Below are 17,597 nucleotides of genomic sequence, written 5' to 3'. Positions count from 1 at the left end.
CTATTGCTGTAAGATTTTAATTGGTCTTTGTAACATTGTTATTCTTGAATCATTTTTCATATTTTCTGGAGCAGTTTTTTAAAATGCTATGTTGACTGAACATAAAAAGCAACCAAGTAAAAGTTTGAACCAAACTTTTTATTTAACCACATAGAAAAATCCAAGGCAGACATTCTTTGTTCTGTACAGCAGTGTTTCTCACCAAATAAAAGTAGCAAACTTAAGGCACTGATTCCTCAGAGTTTAGATGATCCAAAGTGAAGAAAGAAGGTGAAACCAGCAGCAAACACACAGAAACAAACCTAAACACACGAAGTAAACCTAAACACACAAAACAAACCTAAACACACGAAACAAACCTAAACACATGAAGTAAACCTAAACACACGAAACAAACCTAAACACACACAGCGCTGAATAAAACCTGAGCCCTGCAAACGCATCACCTCGACGCCACAACTCGCGTTCAGACACTTCGATGCCTTCCAGTGACAGAAAGACGGTGGGGAATTTGGGTTTTCTCAGCATGGAGGCAGCAGTGCTTCGTATTGAACAGGAGGGAAAACAGTGAATAATTTCCAAACGGTTTCTCTTCCCAAGCTTCACAGGTTACATGGACCTTTAGTCGCCGCCGCCTGATTCTCACATTCAGCCGTTCAGAGACGTAAACTTCATGCAGAGCCAAAGGAGAAGGAAACATAGTGTTCGAGAAGCTGCTCTCTCATTGGCTGAAGCTAGTAGCCCCTCTCCCGGCCACGCCCCCTGATGGAGGAGTTGAAGAAATGAGTCCCTGCCCCCTGGTCGCCGTAGCGACGCCTGGCCCTGCTCGGGTCGTAGCCGCTCCTGCCCCTCTGCCCCCGCCCCCGGTAGATCTTCCTCTGCCCGTTGTAGCCCACGCCGAACTGATCCAGATCAAAGTCGTCCTCCGTGCCGCACGCCACCGACAGCGGCTCCGCCATGGCGACGCCCGGCGCGAACAGCAGCTGGCCCGGGTCGCCGGGGACGAACGGCTTGGCGCCGGGGAAATGTTTGCGGGCGCCTCGGAAAGTAGACGGGGAGGCGGGGCTGCCGCCGGACCGCAGGGCGGCGTCGTTCAGGTCGGGATCAGACACCAGGGCGAGCTGAGACAGAAAGACATGCAGACAACTACTGACCCCTAGTGGACAAAACAGGGATTACTGCTTTATATTCTGCTTTAAAGCAGAAGCTCGACCCGCTCCACGGGAGTCAAAGTCCAGTCCTGGAGGGTCGCCGCTCTGCAGCTTTTAGATGAGCCTCTGCTGCATCACCTCATAGATTAATTAGGTCATTAAGGTTCTGATCCACACAGGAAGGAGGAAATTAAGCCATTTCATTCCAGGGTTTGGTACCTGTGGCTCATCTAAACACTGCAGGTCACCTGGAGGACTGGAGTTTGACCATTAATCTGCTTTAGGTTAATCAGATTAACTGAAATAACTCAATAGACTCAAATTGCTGATAAACCAACATATTCAGAGCAGTTTTTCAGCCAGAACTGGACAAAACATGCATTTTGCATTTATTATGGAAAAGACTGTCTTTGTAAATATGATTACAAAGACAGTCTTTGTAAACATAGACTGTCTTGTCTTTCTTTTAGTAGCCTCCTTTACTAAAAGAATGCTAGATGGCATTGTCAGCAATACATTTTATTACTTAAGTATTATTTGCAACTTTTAATGCATTTCAAATACTGTAAAAAAAGACTTAAATGAAAATGTATCAAAGTTTTATTTTCTAGATTCTGTGACGGATTAGTGCTTTAGCGTTAGCTTCCACTAACTACAGTTAGATCACAGCTGCTAACAGTTTAATAAATTCTATCTCTGTGAATGTAATGCTTTTGTTTATTTCTGTCATTTTACTGCTGTTAGCGTTAGCAGAGCTCAGCTAGCATGCTGTACGTACGATGGGCTTGTTGTTGAGTGGGGGGTCCACCAGCAGCACCGTCCGGGTCATTCCCTCTCCAGCCTCCTTCTTCATGGCTGATGGGGAAAACGTTCTGTTATAAGCTGCATTGAGACATTCACATGTTAGCGCCTCCTGGTGTAGAAGCTGTGAAACTGCTGTCATCTGCAAGTTCTGAGAACAAAAGCCACCTACCGTAGTTGGTAGTAACCACAATACTTCTGTTGTTGTTAGCGTTAGCCATGTTAGCAGCGGGCGGGGCCTCCAGCGGACCCAGGACCCGGACGTGTCCGTGGCTGTGGACGGGGTCCGGGTTGGCGGGCTGCAGCTGCTCCATGGCCGCCTGGCTCACCTGGAGCTCTTCGGCGGCCGACAGCGGCTGGTACCCCAGGGAGAAGGGCGGGTACGGCGGCGCGGCCGGGTACAGCGGGTGCACCGCCTGACCCGCGTGGTACCCCTGAGAGGACGGAGGAGCGTTGGAGTACGGCGGCGGAGGTGAGGCGTAACCGACAGGACACGGCGGCGGGTTTCTGGACGGGGGCCACGACAACGAGGCGCAGGGCAGCCTCTGCGGTGGCGGAGGCTGGGCGACCGGCGGGTACGGATTCTGGTTGAACTGGGGTTCGCTGGGGCCGGGGGGCTCCGCCGGGGGACTGTGGCGGTCGTACTGGGGGGAGGAGGAGGGGGGCACGGGGTACGGGGTGGCCTGGTAGGCCTCCTGCAGCTTGGTGGGGGGGCTGGAGCCGGGGTAGTGGGGGGTCGGGGCGTGGGGCTTCATCTGCATGGTGGAGTACTGCTGCAGCGGGAAGAGGTAGACGTAGGGGGAGAACATGGGCATGCTGTACGCCTGCAACAGAAAACACCCAGGGGTTTGTTTTAGTTCAGCTGAAAACATGAGAGAAGTCACTTTAATGAGACTTTTTACCTTGACGCCCAAGTTGAAGAAAAACCTCAAGACGTTTACATCTGCAGGGAAAAATAACATATACATTTAGGAAGAATAAATCCTCTATTAACATAAACAAGAATTTAAACAATAAATATTATTCAGGTTCCTAAATAATTCAATCAGTTTTAGTGTTTTTCATAGTTGATTTTATTTGGCTAGGATTAACCAAAGCAGATCATCTCTCCTGTTTCCTCCTTCATCCATCGGCGCAACGTTTCCGTCCAACCTGTCCGCAATCCCTGGACTCTCCACATGTTCAAACAGCCTCAATCTTTCCTCTCACTTTGTATCTGAGCATCTACACCAGAGATTTTCCCTCATTTAAACATCTACATGTTTTTTTTTCCCATAATTCTTAGTATCATATGCAAATAGCTTGATAAAGGAGGAATCCAGCCTGGATACATTCACATTTGTGAGATGAAGCTCAGATATAAACCAAATGATTCGTTTTTGTAAAGTAGAAACTAAAATCAGGTCGTGTGCTTCTTTGCTCACCTTTCGGCAGGTCGTCTCCAGACTTGTTGGTGGAGAACGGCGGGATATGGGCGACTTCTCCTTTCTCCCCCTGGGGGAAGCCGGGGAACAGCGGGTCCTGGAAGAGCTGGGACAGCTGCTGCAGGGGGACGGCGCCGTGGATGGAGTGAGGGAAGTGAGGTTGTAACTGGGGAAGAGTGGCAGAGGCAACAGGCTGTGGCTGCCGGGAGGCAGGAGGAGGAGAGTCAGACTTTGGAGGGTCTTCTGGACTCGGAAGGCTGAGGGATTGTTCAGAGGACTGAGGGGAGTGAACCGGGCTGCCGTCAGACTGCGGCTGGAGTGTTTGAGGTTCTGAAGACGCCTCAGTTTGGGACTGTAGTTGTTTCTGGGGGAGGAGACCTGGGTCTCAGGCTTGATCTGGTTTTGTGGTTCTTGATTTTGGGTCTGGATTTCCTGTAAAGAGTGTTGGGTTGATCCTTCTGCCTGAGGCACCAAAGCTCTAATCGGGTTTGGATCAACTTGAGGAAGACTCTGAGGGACGAACGTCTCACTCTGGGGAGGCTGAGACGCTGGAAGACTCATCTCTGTTTTTGGCAAAACATCTGGAAATACAGAAGAATCAGCATGAAAACATCATCTGCATAGAATACAAGCTGCTCAAATGGACTTTAACTCACCGGTGTGGGTGGGTGGAGCTTCTTTGGGTTGAGCAGCAGGTGGGATCAAGGTGGAGTAGTGAGAGAGAGGACTGGGCGAGCGAGGCCGAGCGGTGAGCGGGGAGAAGGGCCGGTTGAAGCCCTGAGCCGCGGTCGGACTCGGAGCGATGGGGGCGATGAACGTCGGCGCGGCAGCCGACGATAACGGCGGATGAGATGCGGCAAATGAGGAAGATGGAGGATGATGAGGAGCTGGAGAGGCAGCAGGGAGAACCGGGGTGATGAAGGAGAAGAGGCTGGTGGAGGAGGGCGCCGGCGGGGGGAAACCGGCACGGCCGCGGCGGAGGCGTAGGACTGGGAGCTTGACTTGGTCTCTGGAGCAGCACAGGTGGGCGGGACAACGGAGGCGGAGCCTGACGCTGCGGCGGCGGCGGCCATGTTTACATTCAGAGAGCTCCGCCCAGCCGAGTCGGAGTTAGCAGCAGGAAGAGAGGAGACGGCGACAGCAGCTGGAGGCGGAGTGGAGGAGTTCGGTCTGTCGCCTGCAGAGGGCGACGGCGCTCTCAAGTCTTCGACTGGACTCTTCTATAAACAACACAAAGAAGATTAAAAATATACTTTAAAGTATTTAAATGTCTATCACTGCCCAGGTTATAAACTAAATAATGTTTTTATTGTGTTTTATGAAAAGCTGAATAAGATAAAATGTTTCTTACTTGAAACATGAGTTATTTGTTTATTTACATCTTTTTACTGCAGTTCTGTTGTGACTCACCGTCTTGTTTCTCTGAGATCGCTTCTTGTCTCCAGATTCTTCCTGCCTGATTCAGCCTGAGACGCAGCCTGACTCTGAGGGGAGAAAATTTAATAACAGCTGTTCTCCAAAAGATCAACCTGCAAACTATTACTAAAGAAACAGATTTTACTCCCCAGATTAAATAAGGAAATGTGGAGCCGTGACGTTGGTTTAGTTTTTGTACATAAACATTGTGTGCAGATGCTAAGAAGCAGGATTTTCATCATAAATCAGAGGATAGTGTGTAAATGTGATGGACTCACGCCGAGGGCGGGGAAGCTGTTCTCGTCTCTGAGCTGGATCTCCATCAGCGCCACGTTTATCTCCTCCTGCTCCTCTCTGGCCAAACGTTCCCGCTCCGTCAGCCTGAAAGGCGGCTCTGCTGCGCCCAGCGACTTCCTGGACAGAGGCGCCGCCATCAAACCACCGATCCACCACAACCCTGCCATCCTTTCTATCTCACTTTACAAGTTTCAATCTGAATTCACTCAGAGGTAAAAGGGTGAAAAATTTCATAAAGAAAGAAACTATCACCACTCTTAATAAAGTAGATTCTGACAAAGAGAAACATAAATTAAATAATTTAAAACTCAATTAGAAGAGAAATGATCATTTAGTTGATGAGGGTGAAGTGATGTGAACTCTGACCTGCTGGGCTTCCCCGGCTCCTCTACGGTGGCCTGCGGGGGCCATGAGTGTTGCTTCTGCATGCGCCCACTGGAGCCCACAGCCGTTGCCTGGGAAACGGAGGAAGAGGAGGATGCTGGGATGGGCTTCCCTCGTCCTCTTCCTCTCCCTCGCCCCTCCCACTCTGAAAGAGCCGGAAACCAGGAGGAATCGTCAGACACTCATCGTTTTATCACAGTAAGTTTCTGATTGTCACAATAAATTCCAATTAATGATTAAAAACCCAGAAATGTCTGTCAAATGGATCTGTCAAAGTTTTTCTAACAATAACATCGTTGTTTGCTTGACTTTAGTTTTTTTTTTTTAAATTGCTCCGTTTGTGTTTTTTGTTGCTGCAGGTTTCACCTCCATGTCCGTTGCTCAGCCTCTTGTTGGTGATGGTGGTCCAGCTGTTCTCGTCGTTCAGCGGCCGGATGTTCCACAGCGGCACCAGCCTGCACACCAACGCACGCCATCAACAACGCACGCCGTCACCAACGCACGCCATCAACAACGCACGCCATCAACAACGCACGCCATCAACAACGCACGCCATCAACAACACACGCCATCAACAACGCACGCCGTCACCAACGCACGCCGTCACACAACACACGCCATCAACAACGCACGCCATCAACAACACACGCCATCAACAACACACGCCATCAACAACGCACGCCGTCAACAACGCACGCCGTCAACAACGCACGCCATCACCAACGCACGCCGTCAACAACGCACGCCATCAACAACGCACGCCATCAACAACGCACGCCGTCACACAACGCACGCCGTCACACAACACACGCCATCAACAACGCACGCCATCAACAACAACACCCATCAACAACACACGCCATCAACAACGCACGCCGTCAACAACGCACGCCGTCACCAACGCACGCCGTCACCAACGCACGCCATCAACAACGCACGCCATCACACAACACACGCCATCAACAACGCACGCGCCACAACAACGCACGCCGTCAACAACGCACGCGTCACACAACACACGCCATCAACAATGCACGCCGTCACCAACGCACGCCATCAACAACGCACGCCGTCACACAACGCACGCCATCAACAACGCACGCCGTCACGCAACGCACGCCATCAACAACGCACGCCGTCAACAACGCACGCCGTCAACAACGCACGCCATCAACAACGCACGCCATCAACAACGCACGCCGTCACCAACGCACGCCGTCACCAACGCACGCCGTCACCAACGCACGCCGTCACACAATGCACGCCATCAACAACGCACGCCGTCACACAACGCACGCCATCAACAACGCACGCCGTCAACAACGCACGCCATCAACAACGCACGCCGTCACACAACGCACGCCATCAACAACGCACGCCGTCACCAACGCACGCCATCAACAACGCACGCCGTCAACAACGCACGCCGTCACCAACGCACGCCATCAACAACGCACGCCATCAACAACGCACGCCGTCACCAACGCACGCCGTCACCAACGCACGCCGTCACCAACGCACGCCATCAACAACGCACGCCGTCAACAACGCACGCCGTCAACAACGCACGCCGTCAACAACGCACGCCGTCACCAACGCACGCCGTCACCAACGCACGCCATCAACAACGCACGCCGTCACCAACGCACGCCATCAACAACGAACGCCGCCACCAACGCACGCGTCACACAACGCACGCCATCAACAACGCACGCCTTCACACAACACACGCCATCAACAACGCACGCCGTCACCAACGCACGCCGTCAACAACGCACGCCGTCAACAACGCACGCCGTCACCAACGCACGCCATCAACAACGCATGCCATCAACAACGCACGGTGTCACACAACGCACGCCATCAACAACGCACGCCATCAACAACGCATGCCATCAACAACGCACGCCATCAACAACGCATGCCATCAACAACGCATGCCATCAACAACGCACGGTGTCACACAACGCACGCCGTCACCAACGCACGCCATCAACAACGCACGCCGTCAACAACGCACGCCATCAACAACGCACGCCATCAACAACGCACGCCATCAACAACGCACGCCGTCAACAACGCACGCCATCAACAACGCACGCCATCAACAACGCACGCCATCAACAACGCACGCCATCAACAACGCACGCCATCAACAACGCACGCCATCACCAACGCACGCCGTCACACAACGCACGCCGTCACACAACGCACGCCGTCACACAACGCACGCCGTCACACAACGCACGCCTTCAACAACGCACGCCGTCACACAACGCACGCCGTCACCAACGCACGCCATCAACAACGCACGCCGTCAACAACGCACGCCATCAACAACGCACGCCATCAACAACGCACGCCGTCACACAACGCACGCCGTCAACAACGCACGCCGTCAACAACGCACGCCGTCACACAACGCACGCCGTCAACAACGCACGCCATCAACAACGCACGCCATCAACAACGCACGCCGTCACCAACGCACGCCGTCAACAACGCACGCCATCAACAACGCACGCCATCAACAACGCACGCCATCACCAACGCACGCCGTCACACAACGCACGCCATCAACAACGCACGCCGTCACACAACGCACGCCGTCACCAACGCACGCCATCAACAACGCACGCCGTCACACAACGCACGCCGTCACCAACGCACGCCGTCACACAACGCACGCCATCAACAACGCACGCCATCAACAACGCACGCCGTCACAAAACGCACGCCGTCACCAACGCACGCCATCAACAACGCACGCCGTCACACAACGCACGCCATCAACAACGCACGCCATCAACAACGCACGCCATCAACAACGCACGCCGTCACAAAACGCACGCCGTCACAAAACGCACGCCGTCACAAAACGCACGCCGTCACCAACGCACGCCATCAACAACGCACGCCGTCACACAACGCACGCCATCAACAACGCACGCCATCAACAACGCACGCCATCAACAACGCACGCCGTCACACAACGCACGCCGTCACCAACGCACGCCGTCACCAACGCACGCCGTCAACAACGCACGCCATCAACAACGCACGCCGTCACAAAACGCACGCCGTCACCAACGCACGCCATCAACAACGCACGCCGTCACAAAACGCACGCCGTCACACAACACACGCCATCAACAACGCACGCCATCAACAACGCACGCCGTCACACAACGCACGCCATCAACAACGCACGCCATCAACAACGCACGCCATCAACAACGCACGCCATCAACAACGCACGACATCACACAACGCACGCCGTCACCAACGCACGCATCAACAACGCACGCCGTCACCAACGCACGCCATCAACAACGCACGCCGTCACCAACGCACGCCATCAACAATGCACGCCATCAACAACGCACGCCATCAACAACGCACGCCGTCACAAAACGCACGCCGTCTCCAACGCACGCCATCAACAACGCACGCCATCAACAACGCACGCCATCAACAACACACGCCATCAACAACGCACGCCATCAACAACGCACGCCATCAACAACGCACGCCGTCACACAACGCACGCCGTCACCAACGCACGCCGTCAACAACGCACGCCATCAACAACGCACGCCATCAACAAACACGCCATCAACAACGCACGCCATCAACAACGCACGCCATCAACAACGCACGCCGTCAACAACGCACGCCATCAACAACGCACGCCATCAACAACGCACGCCATCAACAACGCACGCCATCAACAACGCACGCCGTCACCAACGCACGCCATCAACAACGCACGCCGTCACAACGCACGCCGTCACCAACGCACGCCGTCACACAACGCACGCCGTCACACAACGCACGCCGTCACACAACGCACGCCGTCACACAACGCACGCCGTCACACAACGCACGCCGTCACACAACGCACGCCGTCACACAACGCACGCCGTCACACAACGCACGCCGTCACACAACGCACGCCGTCACACAACGCACGCCGTCACACAATGCACGCCATCAACAACGCACGCCATCAACAACGCACGCCGTCACAAAACGCACGCCATCAACAACGCACGCCATCAACAACGCACGCCGTCACAAAACGCACGCCATCAACAACGCACGCCATCACAAAACGCACGCCGTCACCAACGCACGCCATCAACAACGCACGCCGTCACACAACACACGACATCACACAACGCACGCCATCAACAACGCACGCCATCACAACGCACGCCATCAACAACGCACGCCATCAACAACGCACGCCGTCACCAACGCACGCCGTCACACAACACACGACATCACACAACGCACGCCAACAACGCACGCCGTCAACGCACTGTGACCTACCTCTTCCCCAGGTCCTCCACCTGGACGCCACATGGCTGTTGTCGGGGGGAACCTCTTTGATGGTGGCCTTGTAGGTCCGGCCGTTGTCCAGGCGAACCTGGACGTTTTCCACAAACATGAAAATCAGGTTTGAGTTGAAACAAAACGGGCGAAGCTCCAGCGGACGGCGCAGACCTGACAGCGATCCCCGACAGAGAACTGCATCCCTGCAGCGATGGAGTAATCCATCTTCTGCTGGGCTGCAAGCAAACAGAAACAGTAAATCACTGACTGAATATGGAAAACAAAGTTAATTAAAGCTTTTAAACCGAACACAGAATTTACACAGAACAAAAATGCAGACAGTCACAGAATTTAATGAACAAACAGACAAACAGAAGCTTCTGTTGTGTTTTGCTGGACACATTTACTTAAAGCTATTTAAAAGTATCAAATTGTAACTTGTAAAAAACAGATTTCTGTTTCCTTGTTTATTGAAACTATCATCGTGTCGTGAGAGTTTGTTAGACAATCAGTGTGGAAAAAAAAGCGAGTTCGACTCAAACATTTTAAAAAGTGACATTTTCTTTTACAACATTCTTTCTTTTGCACAAAACATGAGAGAAACTTTTAAATAACTTGTGAAGGTGAAGTCTAGTTTAATCACATCAGTTTGTTTAATTTGTAATGCAGAATAACAGGAAATATTGACCTGCAGCTGTTTATTCGTTTATTATTTTCTCCAGTCGCACCATAACTGCAGACCTTTTGAGTTAATAAATACATTTAAATGAGAAAAAAAGCAGAGAATCAAAAGACGGATTTCATATCAGGTCCTAAAGCAGCATCAGTTTAAATCTGCTGCTGGAGAAGCGGTTCAGGTAAACGGTGAGTTTCCAGCTCCTGCTGTTCGCCTCGTTTCCTTCGGCGACGCAGCTGCTACATAAACAGCCACCTGGAGTCTCAACCGTAAAGCAAGGCGACTCGGCAGCAGACGTTTGAAATATTAATGCCTCGTCTGTCTGAACCAGGCGCCGCATCATCTGCTCTCCTTCCAACAACAAACCATCTCAGTCAGAGGAGTTTCTGCTCCTCTGACGTCAATCTGCAACTGGCTCATGTGCAATTTGGAGGTGTGCGTACACATCTGACCCAAACCCAGAACGGAGCTTTTTCTGTTTGTTTTTCCTATCAAAGAATCTTATTTCTTGTTAAAATAGTTCATGCTTAGTTTATTTTTGCACAGGCAAAAAATAAAAACATGTTTAGTTGTTTAAAAAAATATGACAAAAACCGTTTAACTGATAAAATCTTACAAAATCTTTAAATTATTGAAGAAAACTCATAGTCCAGAATAATCTGATGAAACTAAATGCTCAGATTCTTAAAACTCAGGAAAACAAAAACATTTCTAGGCTCAAACTCTTCAGTCGTCTTTGTGGAAACACGAATATGCAAAATTTTTATATATATTTTTGTTGTTGTTGTGTCTTATGTGATTTTGTTTGTTTTCTATGTTTACATAAAGCGTAAGTCCGTTAAATAAATCCGTTATCTCAACTTGGCAGGACCGGAAAACATTCTCAATCCACCAGGTGGCAGCACCTTTTGGTAAAATACAGCATTTCCTTCCAGCAAGACGTTACATCATAAATCCTGTTTTTGGGTGAATTGGCATCTTATTTGTTTTTTGTATCTAAGTTTATCTATTGTTGATGTTCTGATGATAAATATGACTGAACTGGAAAAACTCTAAATCTTACAAAATATCTTTGTTCCAGTTTCTGGTTCTAAAATCTAAACACACTAGAAACTTTTCAGCAAAATATAAAAGCTTGTTGAGAGTCAATTACTCCTTAAAATAATCTCCTATATTTTGCTGAAAGCTACTAGTAAGTCAGTTTCGTTTTATTTCCAGTGTGTTCAGATGTTTGCACCAGAGATGTTTGGTAAGTTTGTGTTTTGCAGTGCAGTCAGGATGAGTTTCGGTTTCGGTCACCTCTCTTGGTCTTGTGCCAGATGTCGTAGTCAACGTTTCGGAGCAGCGTCGGGTTCAGGGAGCGCCTCACCCGCTCAGGCAGGGTCCGGGTGCGGCCTCGGCCCTGAAACACACACAGCGTCACCCAGAGCGGGTCGGAACCGGGCAGGAGCAGAACCCAGAGGAACTTTTTAAATCAATAATAAGGAATTATTGACTTATTGAAATGACACTTTTTGCTTAAAACACTTGAAATTAGACAAAACATTGATGTTTGCATTAGAAACTAGATAAACGTATTCCTGCTAAACTTTTACATTTCTGCAGTGCAGCAGAAAGTATCTTTTTTCCTAAATGTTACTGATGCGAGTATTTCTGCCCAGTTTTACCCTGTAGCTGCCGGGTCTGGAGGAAACCGAGCCGGTTCCGTTTTCCACCCTGTGATGAAGAAAAGAAACGAGACGTTTTTGAGTTTCAGCCGAACAGAAACTTCATCAGATCAGAGTCTTCTCAGCGGTTTCCCACCAAAGCGGCTCGTGGGTTTCCTGGTCGGACTCGTCGCTGCTGCCGCAGACGGCCATGCAGTCGTCGCTCAGCAGGTCCGAGGCCCGGCCCGTCCTCTGACATGCACCCAGGGAGCTGCGGTCCACCTTGAAGACGCCTTCGTACAGCAGCTCGTACAAAATGGCTGCAGGACAGGAAACACACTCTTAACACTACTGGAACTGGACTGGACAGACTGGAGGTCAAAGGTCAGACTATCCATTCATTTAATAACTTATTTTGGAGGGAAAAGAGAAAAAGGTTCCTCTCCACAGTTCCAGGTATTTTACAGCCATTGTTGCTGTAGGTTTGTAAACTGCTGACATGACACCAGGAGTCCTGGTATCAATCTGATGAGTTCTGCTTTGGTACTTTAAGAAAGACCCGGTTCTGATCAGGAATGAATCCGGAAGCAGCAGAGAGACTCCCTGCTGTGACGCTTACACTGGCAGAGAGCGGCGTTCTTCATGTGGCTGATGGGGTAGACGCTGTCGTAGTGGTTTCCATTCAGGAAGCACAACCGGACCTGGGAGAGAGGAAACAAACCGTCAGAGGCTGGGTTCTGACCCGGAGGCCCGCAGCACACCGACCGGCCCAGAGGTTAAAGATGCTGAAAGATGAAACTTCTCTCACTGTTTCACATTTTAACACAATATTTATCAATCGAATTGATCACGATTAATCGATTATTGAAGGAATTTAGTAATCGATTAATCGTTGAGAAGAGAACGACTCTAAAATAAACGTTTTGCATTTAAATAAATATGTTTTTCTGTAAATATGTTCCACTACAAACTCCTCAAATTACAGTTTTAGCTTCACTCGGTTCAAATTCTGTAAAAATATATTAAGGACATTTTATTAATACAATTATTACCCAAAAATAACCAACAAATCAGCAAACAGTATTTCTTACCTGCAGATGCGTCTTTGCTATAAATGATCAATAAGGGAACTGATTTTTTTTTATTATTGAAAAAGATAATAAATAATTTGCATCTTTAAATATATTTCAAATATTGTCTAAAAAAGGGGCTCAAGTGGCTAAATTAGAAAATGTGGACATTTTTATGTCTGATTAACCGATTAATCGTGAAAAAAATTGATAATCAAACACTAAAGCCAGGATATTTTTGCTGATGTAGTTTTACATGTTAACGTTTGTCCAGTAGTTTGACGTTTCTTAGACTTGGAGTTGAAAGCAGGGCTGAATTTAGACGTCTGAAAGCGTTTAGTTTTAATCTATCAGGTTGAGGATCCTCACTTTGTCCTTGAAGTTGTTGTCTGTGATGTTCACCGCCGGCTTGCCGGGTTCCTGGAAGATCAGGAAGTCTCTCCTGACGGAAAATAAAAAGAAAGGAAATGACTGCAAATCCCAACAAGTGTCTCCAACCAGCATTTTACATAAAGATGAATGACAACTTTTTATTTTTAATAGTTTTCTGCAGAAATTAAACTGAAGAACATTTTTATCAGAGTGTCTTGACGACAGCGGGTGTGTTTACATTGTGTACTTACTTATACATGACAGCCAGAGCGTTGATCTCCACTTCTCCCACCCATTGCTGTGAAACCGTGATGTCATCAGTTTACGTCCAACCAGACGCCACAGAGCAAAATAATGAATGTGAGGTTTTACCTGCGGGTCCTGCAGCTTGCTGAGATATTCCTCAAAGTTTCCCTCGATGAACTGAAACAGAAATCAGAGCAGAGACATGAAAAACATCTGAACGCAAAGGAAATATTATATAAATATAACTAAATGTTTTACAGTGCTGTAGCCAGAAATGTGATGACTCAGATTTAAATCAATTATTTCTCTAACTTAAGTATTTAAACTTTTGGTTGGTTTCAGTCTTTAATGCTTAAAAGGACAATTTCAAAAACAATTACAAGTTTTTTTTAAATTATTTCTAGATTTTTTGGTCACGTTAAAAGATTAGTTTAGTTTGGAGGATGTTGACTTTAGAGTGAAATTTATGAGACAGTAAACTAGATACATAGTTTTGTTTCTCTCAATGATATCGATGCAAGTTTTCTTTAAATAAATTTATGTTCTCTTCATGTTAATTACCTACTAAATAAAAACACTTTCATTAAAATCTCAAATTAAAGCAGTCTGACTTTTTATTCAATTATATCAATTAAATCTCCTTATTACTACATCTATCTACTTTGCTTATGTCCTAATAATAATCAGAAATATTCATAACATACTTTTTGTTAGTAAATTGAATAAAAATCTAATCAATAATTACTCATTCAATAATTCCATGACATGATCTGTAAAAGCAGTGAGTAAAGGATTCAAACTCCCAGAATTCACAGCATGTTATCAGTGAGTTCCTGAAAGTTGCCGGTTCGGTTCTGCAAGGCGGCCTGCAGCATTCTTTCAGGAGAAACGTCCTGATCGGCGTCACAAAGACGCAGCGTTCATCTTTCACTTTCATTTAAGGAAACAAACCGAGAGCCGAGTCTGAATCTCTGACAGCTTTTATTGGTTCCTCCTTCAGAAAGCCATTAAAGCAACATGCAGGCTCACTTTATGTTTATATTCACCGATAAAAACCTGCAATGTCTTCACCTCCTTCTGTCGTTCACTCAAACTTTGAAGATCTCCATTTTTGTTTAATTAAAATATAAAAACATCTCACGTTGCTCAAGTTGGAGTCGATATTTTTCACTTGTAAGACCAAAATGACATGAAAAAATGAGAAGCACAACTGGAAACCAGGAATCTGGGCTGTTTCTGGAAAACTGAAACATGATAGAAATATTTAACCGCTTCATTAAGTCATAAAACCAGAGCTGACCTTTAAGCCGTGTCGCCCAGTTCTACTGTACATCATGATTCTAGGCTCAACATGATAGTGCTAGCTGAGATGCTATCATTTGTATTTTAGCTTTTTAACTTACAGTTGAGCTTTGTAAACAGTGTTCTGCATGGATTTGTTGGTATTTGTGTTGACTGAAAGATTTTACACCTTTTCTGCTGTTTTTTCTATTTGCGTTTTTCAGGATTTTGCTTTATTCTGCTGCTTCTACTTATTTTATGTTACATTTCTGCATCTCTTCTGCAGCTGACATCAAATGCTGCTGCAATTTTCACTAAAAATATTCAGCTTACAGCATTCACACTGAATTTTCACAGGAAATGCAATGATTTCTAGTTAAGTTTACTTCAGAAATATTTGGGGGAAAAAAGATACTTTTTTTTAACCACAGTGACTGTGGATGCTAATAATTTTACTCAATAATAATAGAGTAAAATCTCTGACTCCACCCAGTGGGAAATAACTTTTCTGAATGAACAATGTACCTGATATTTATGTCAAAGTGAGACCTCTTTGTGTGTTTACCATCTTTGATGTTATTTTCCATCTGCTGCATTTAGAGGTCAAGTAAACAAACAGTAAAACAAAATGTATTGTCACTACACATACTTTAACTAACATTTATATTAGCTACTGCATGTTTTAGTTTTATATTTAAATATTTTTATTTGAGAGAATTTTGTTTTATAATCATATGTATTTACACATGACCTACATTTTAGTGTTTAAAATATCTAAATTTGCTCAAAACTTTATACTATTAAACTCTGAGGACATCATTTTAAATTAAGTCAGTTGTTATGAGCTCAGTGTTTTCTTTATTCTTATTTCAGTATTAATATGTTTTAGAGGTGGTGCTATTTTTACTTTACTTTCTGGGTGCTGCACTCAACTCTGACTGGAATCATAATAACAGAATGAAATGATGCTCTAAATGTAAAGTGTGGTAAAGCTGCTGCTTACCGCCTCGTAGCTGTCCCGGTTCTGCTTCAGGAACTCCACGCATTTGGCCCGGACCTCAGTGTGGAGGCTCTGGCAGTGCAGCACCTGGGCAGGGTCAAAGGTCAGCACTTAAAACAGGAAGGATACACCTTAAAACAGGAAGGTGTAAATATAACACGTGTTTTAACACGAAAACATGTGTTATATTTGAAGTTTAGGTCGAGTGTTTGGGGATAGGGAACCACACATAGGGGTGTTAGATTTATCCCGCGGCGTTCCCCGCTTGGGAAAGTTAAATTTAAACTGGAAGAAGTTGCTATCGCACAGCAACACAACAAACACGCCTCACCTGAGCGCAGCAAGCTAACCGGAGGACAACTTCCTACAAACATTTTACTGCTTTGTCCCACTTTACCTGCTCGGCCACGGCTCGGAACAGACACGACCCATCTTTGGCAATCTTCTTCCGATGAAAACCAATCGCTTTCAAGTAGTTATCCATCTGTTTCTCCGCGTTTCGCTCCTCGTTACTCTGCATGTTTCCGCCGCTGTCCATGCTAGCGGGGCGCTAGCCGCTAAAGCTAGCCGCTTAAAGCGACGGTTAGGAGGCGATCAAAAGGGGGAAACTTGAACACAAACTGGTAATATCACCGCTGAATGTGGTCATGAAGACACATTTGTGATCTAAAGGTCCTTAGGTAAAACTAGAACTCCTTCTGGTTTCGTTTCCCGGGAAGTCCTGGGTGTCCTGCAGAGGAACCTCCTCAGCGGCAGAAAGTGAAACTTTAGCCTGCCGTTAGCAGGCGAGCTAGAAACTGACAACACGCCCCCTTCTGGCCATGAGAGTGAAGTCACACGCAGTGTTACATATTGTTTCCGGTTTAATTTCAAAGTAAAGCTAAACAAAATACCATAATCTTATGGAGAAATAATTGAATAAGACAAAAAATAAATAAATTACTGTTTTAGCAAACAGTCATGTAGCAAATATCTCTCTTTTTTCTTAAATAAACACAATTAAATTGATAAATAATTTGTCAAATAAATAATATTGGTGATATCCAAAACATTTGAAAATACTAACATTAAATAGATAAATTAATGAATGGATTTATTATTGTGTAACATTTATTAAACTCACCATTTAAATTTTTCGTGCAAAAATATTTATTTCAAACATATGTATTACATTTTTAAAACAATTACCATCATTTATTTATTTATTTTTATATTTCATAGTCAGGTTTTTATTTTTTTCTGTAATTATTTCCTATCAACCAGCAGGTTTTTCTCATATAAACAGTTTTTTTCTTTATAAACAAGCTGATTGGTCTTCGGCTGAGTTGCTGCGCAGGATAACCAATAAGATGTTAGAGTCTATTTAATAAACTATAACTGCAGCTGAAAAAACTGGATAGCACAGGAAATACAAAATAATTGAAGAAATATATATAAATAAAATAGTACAGAACTTTACTGATATGGAGAATTCAAGTTTCAATATCTATATTTA

General features: G+C 46.7%; 1 pseudogene; it reads right to left on the bottom strand.

Annotated features, from left to right (window-relative positions):
- Positions 1-117: 117 nt before the first annotated feature.
- On the bottom strand, positions 118-16,909 carry LOC129351270 (OTU domain-containing protein 4-like; annotated as a pseudogene).
- Between the last annotated feature and the right edge of the window lie 688 nt (positions 16,910-17,597).

Source organism: Poeciliopsis prolifica, unplaced genomic scaffold (assembly GCF_027474105.1).
Source record: "Poeciliopsis prolifica strain line A6 unplaced genomic scaffold, Auburn_PproV2 SCAFFOLD066, whole genome shotgun sequence".
Lineage (NCBI taxonomy): Eukaryota > Metazoa > Chordata > Actinopteri > Cyprinodontiformes > Poeciliidae > Poeciliopsis > Poeciliopsis prolifica.
This window is presented reverse-complemented; position numbering and strand designations above follow the sequence as displayed.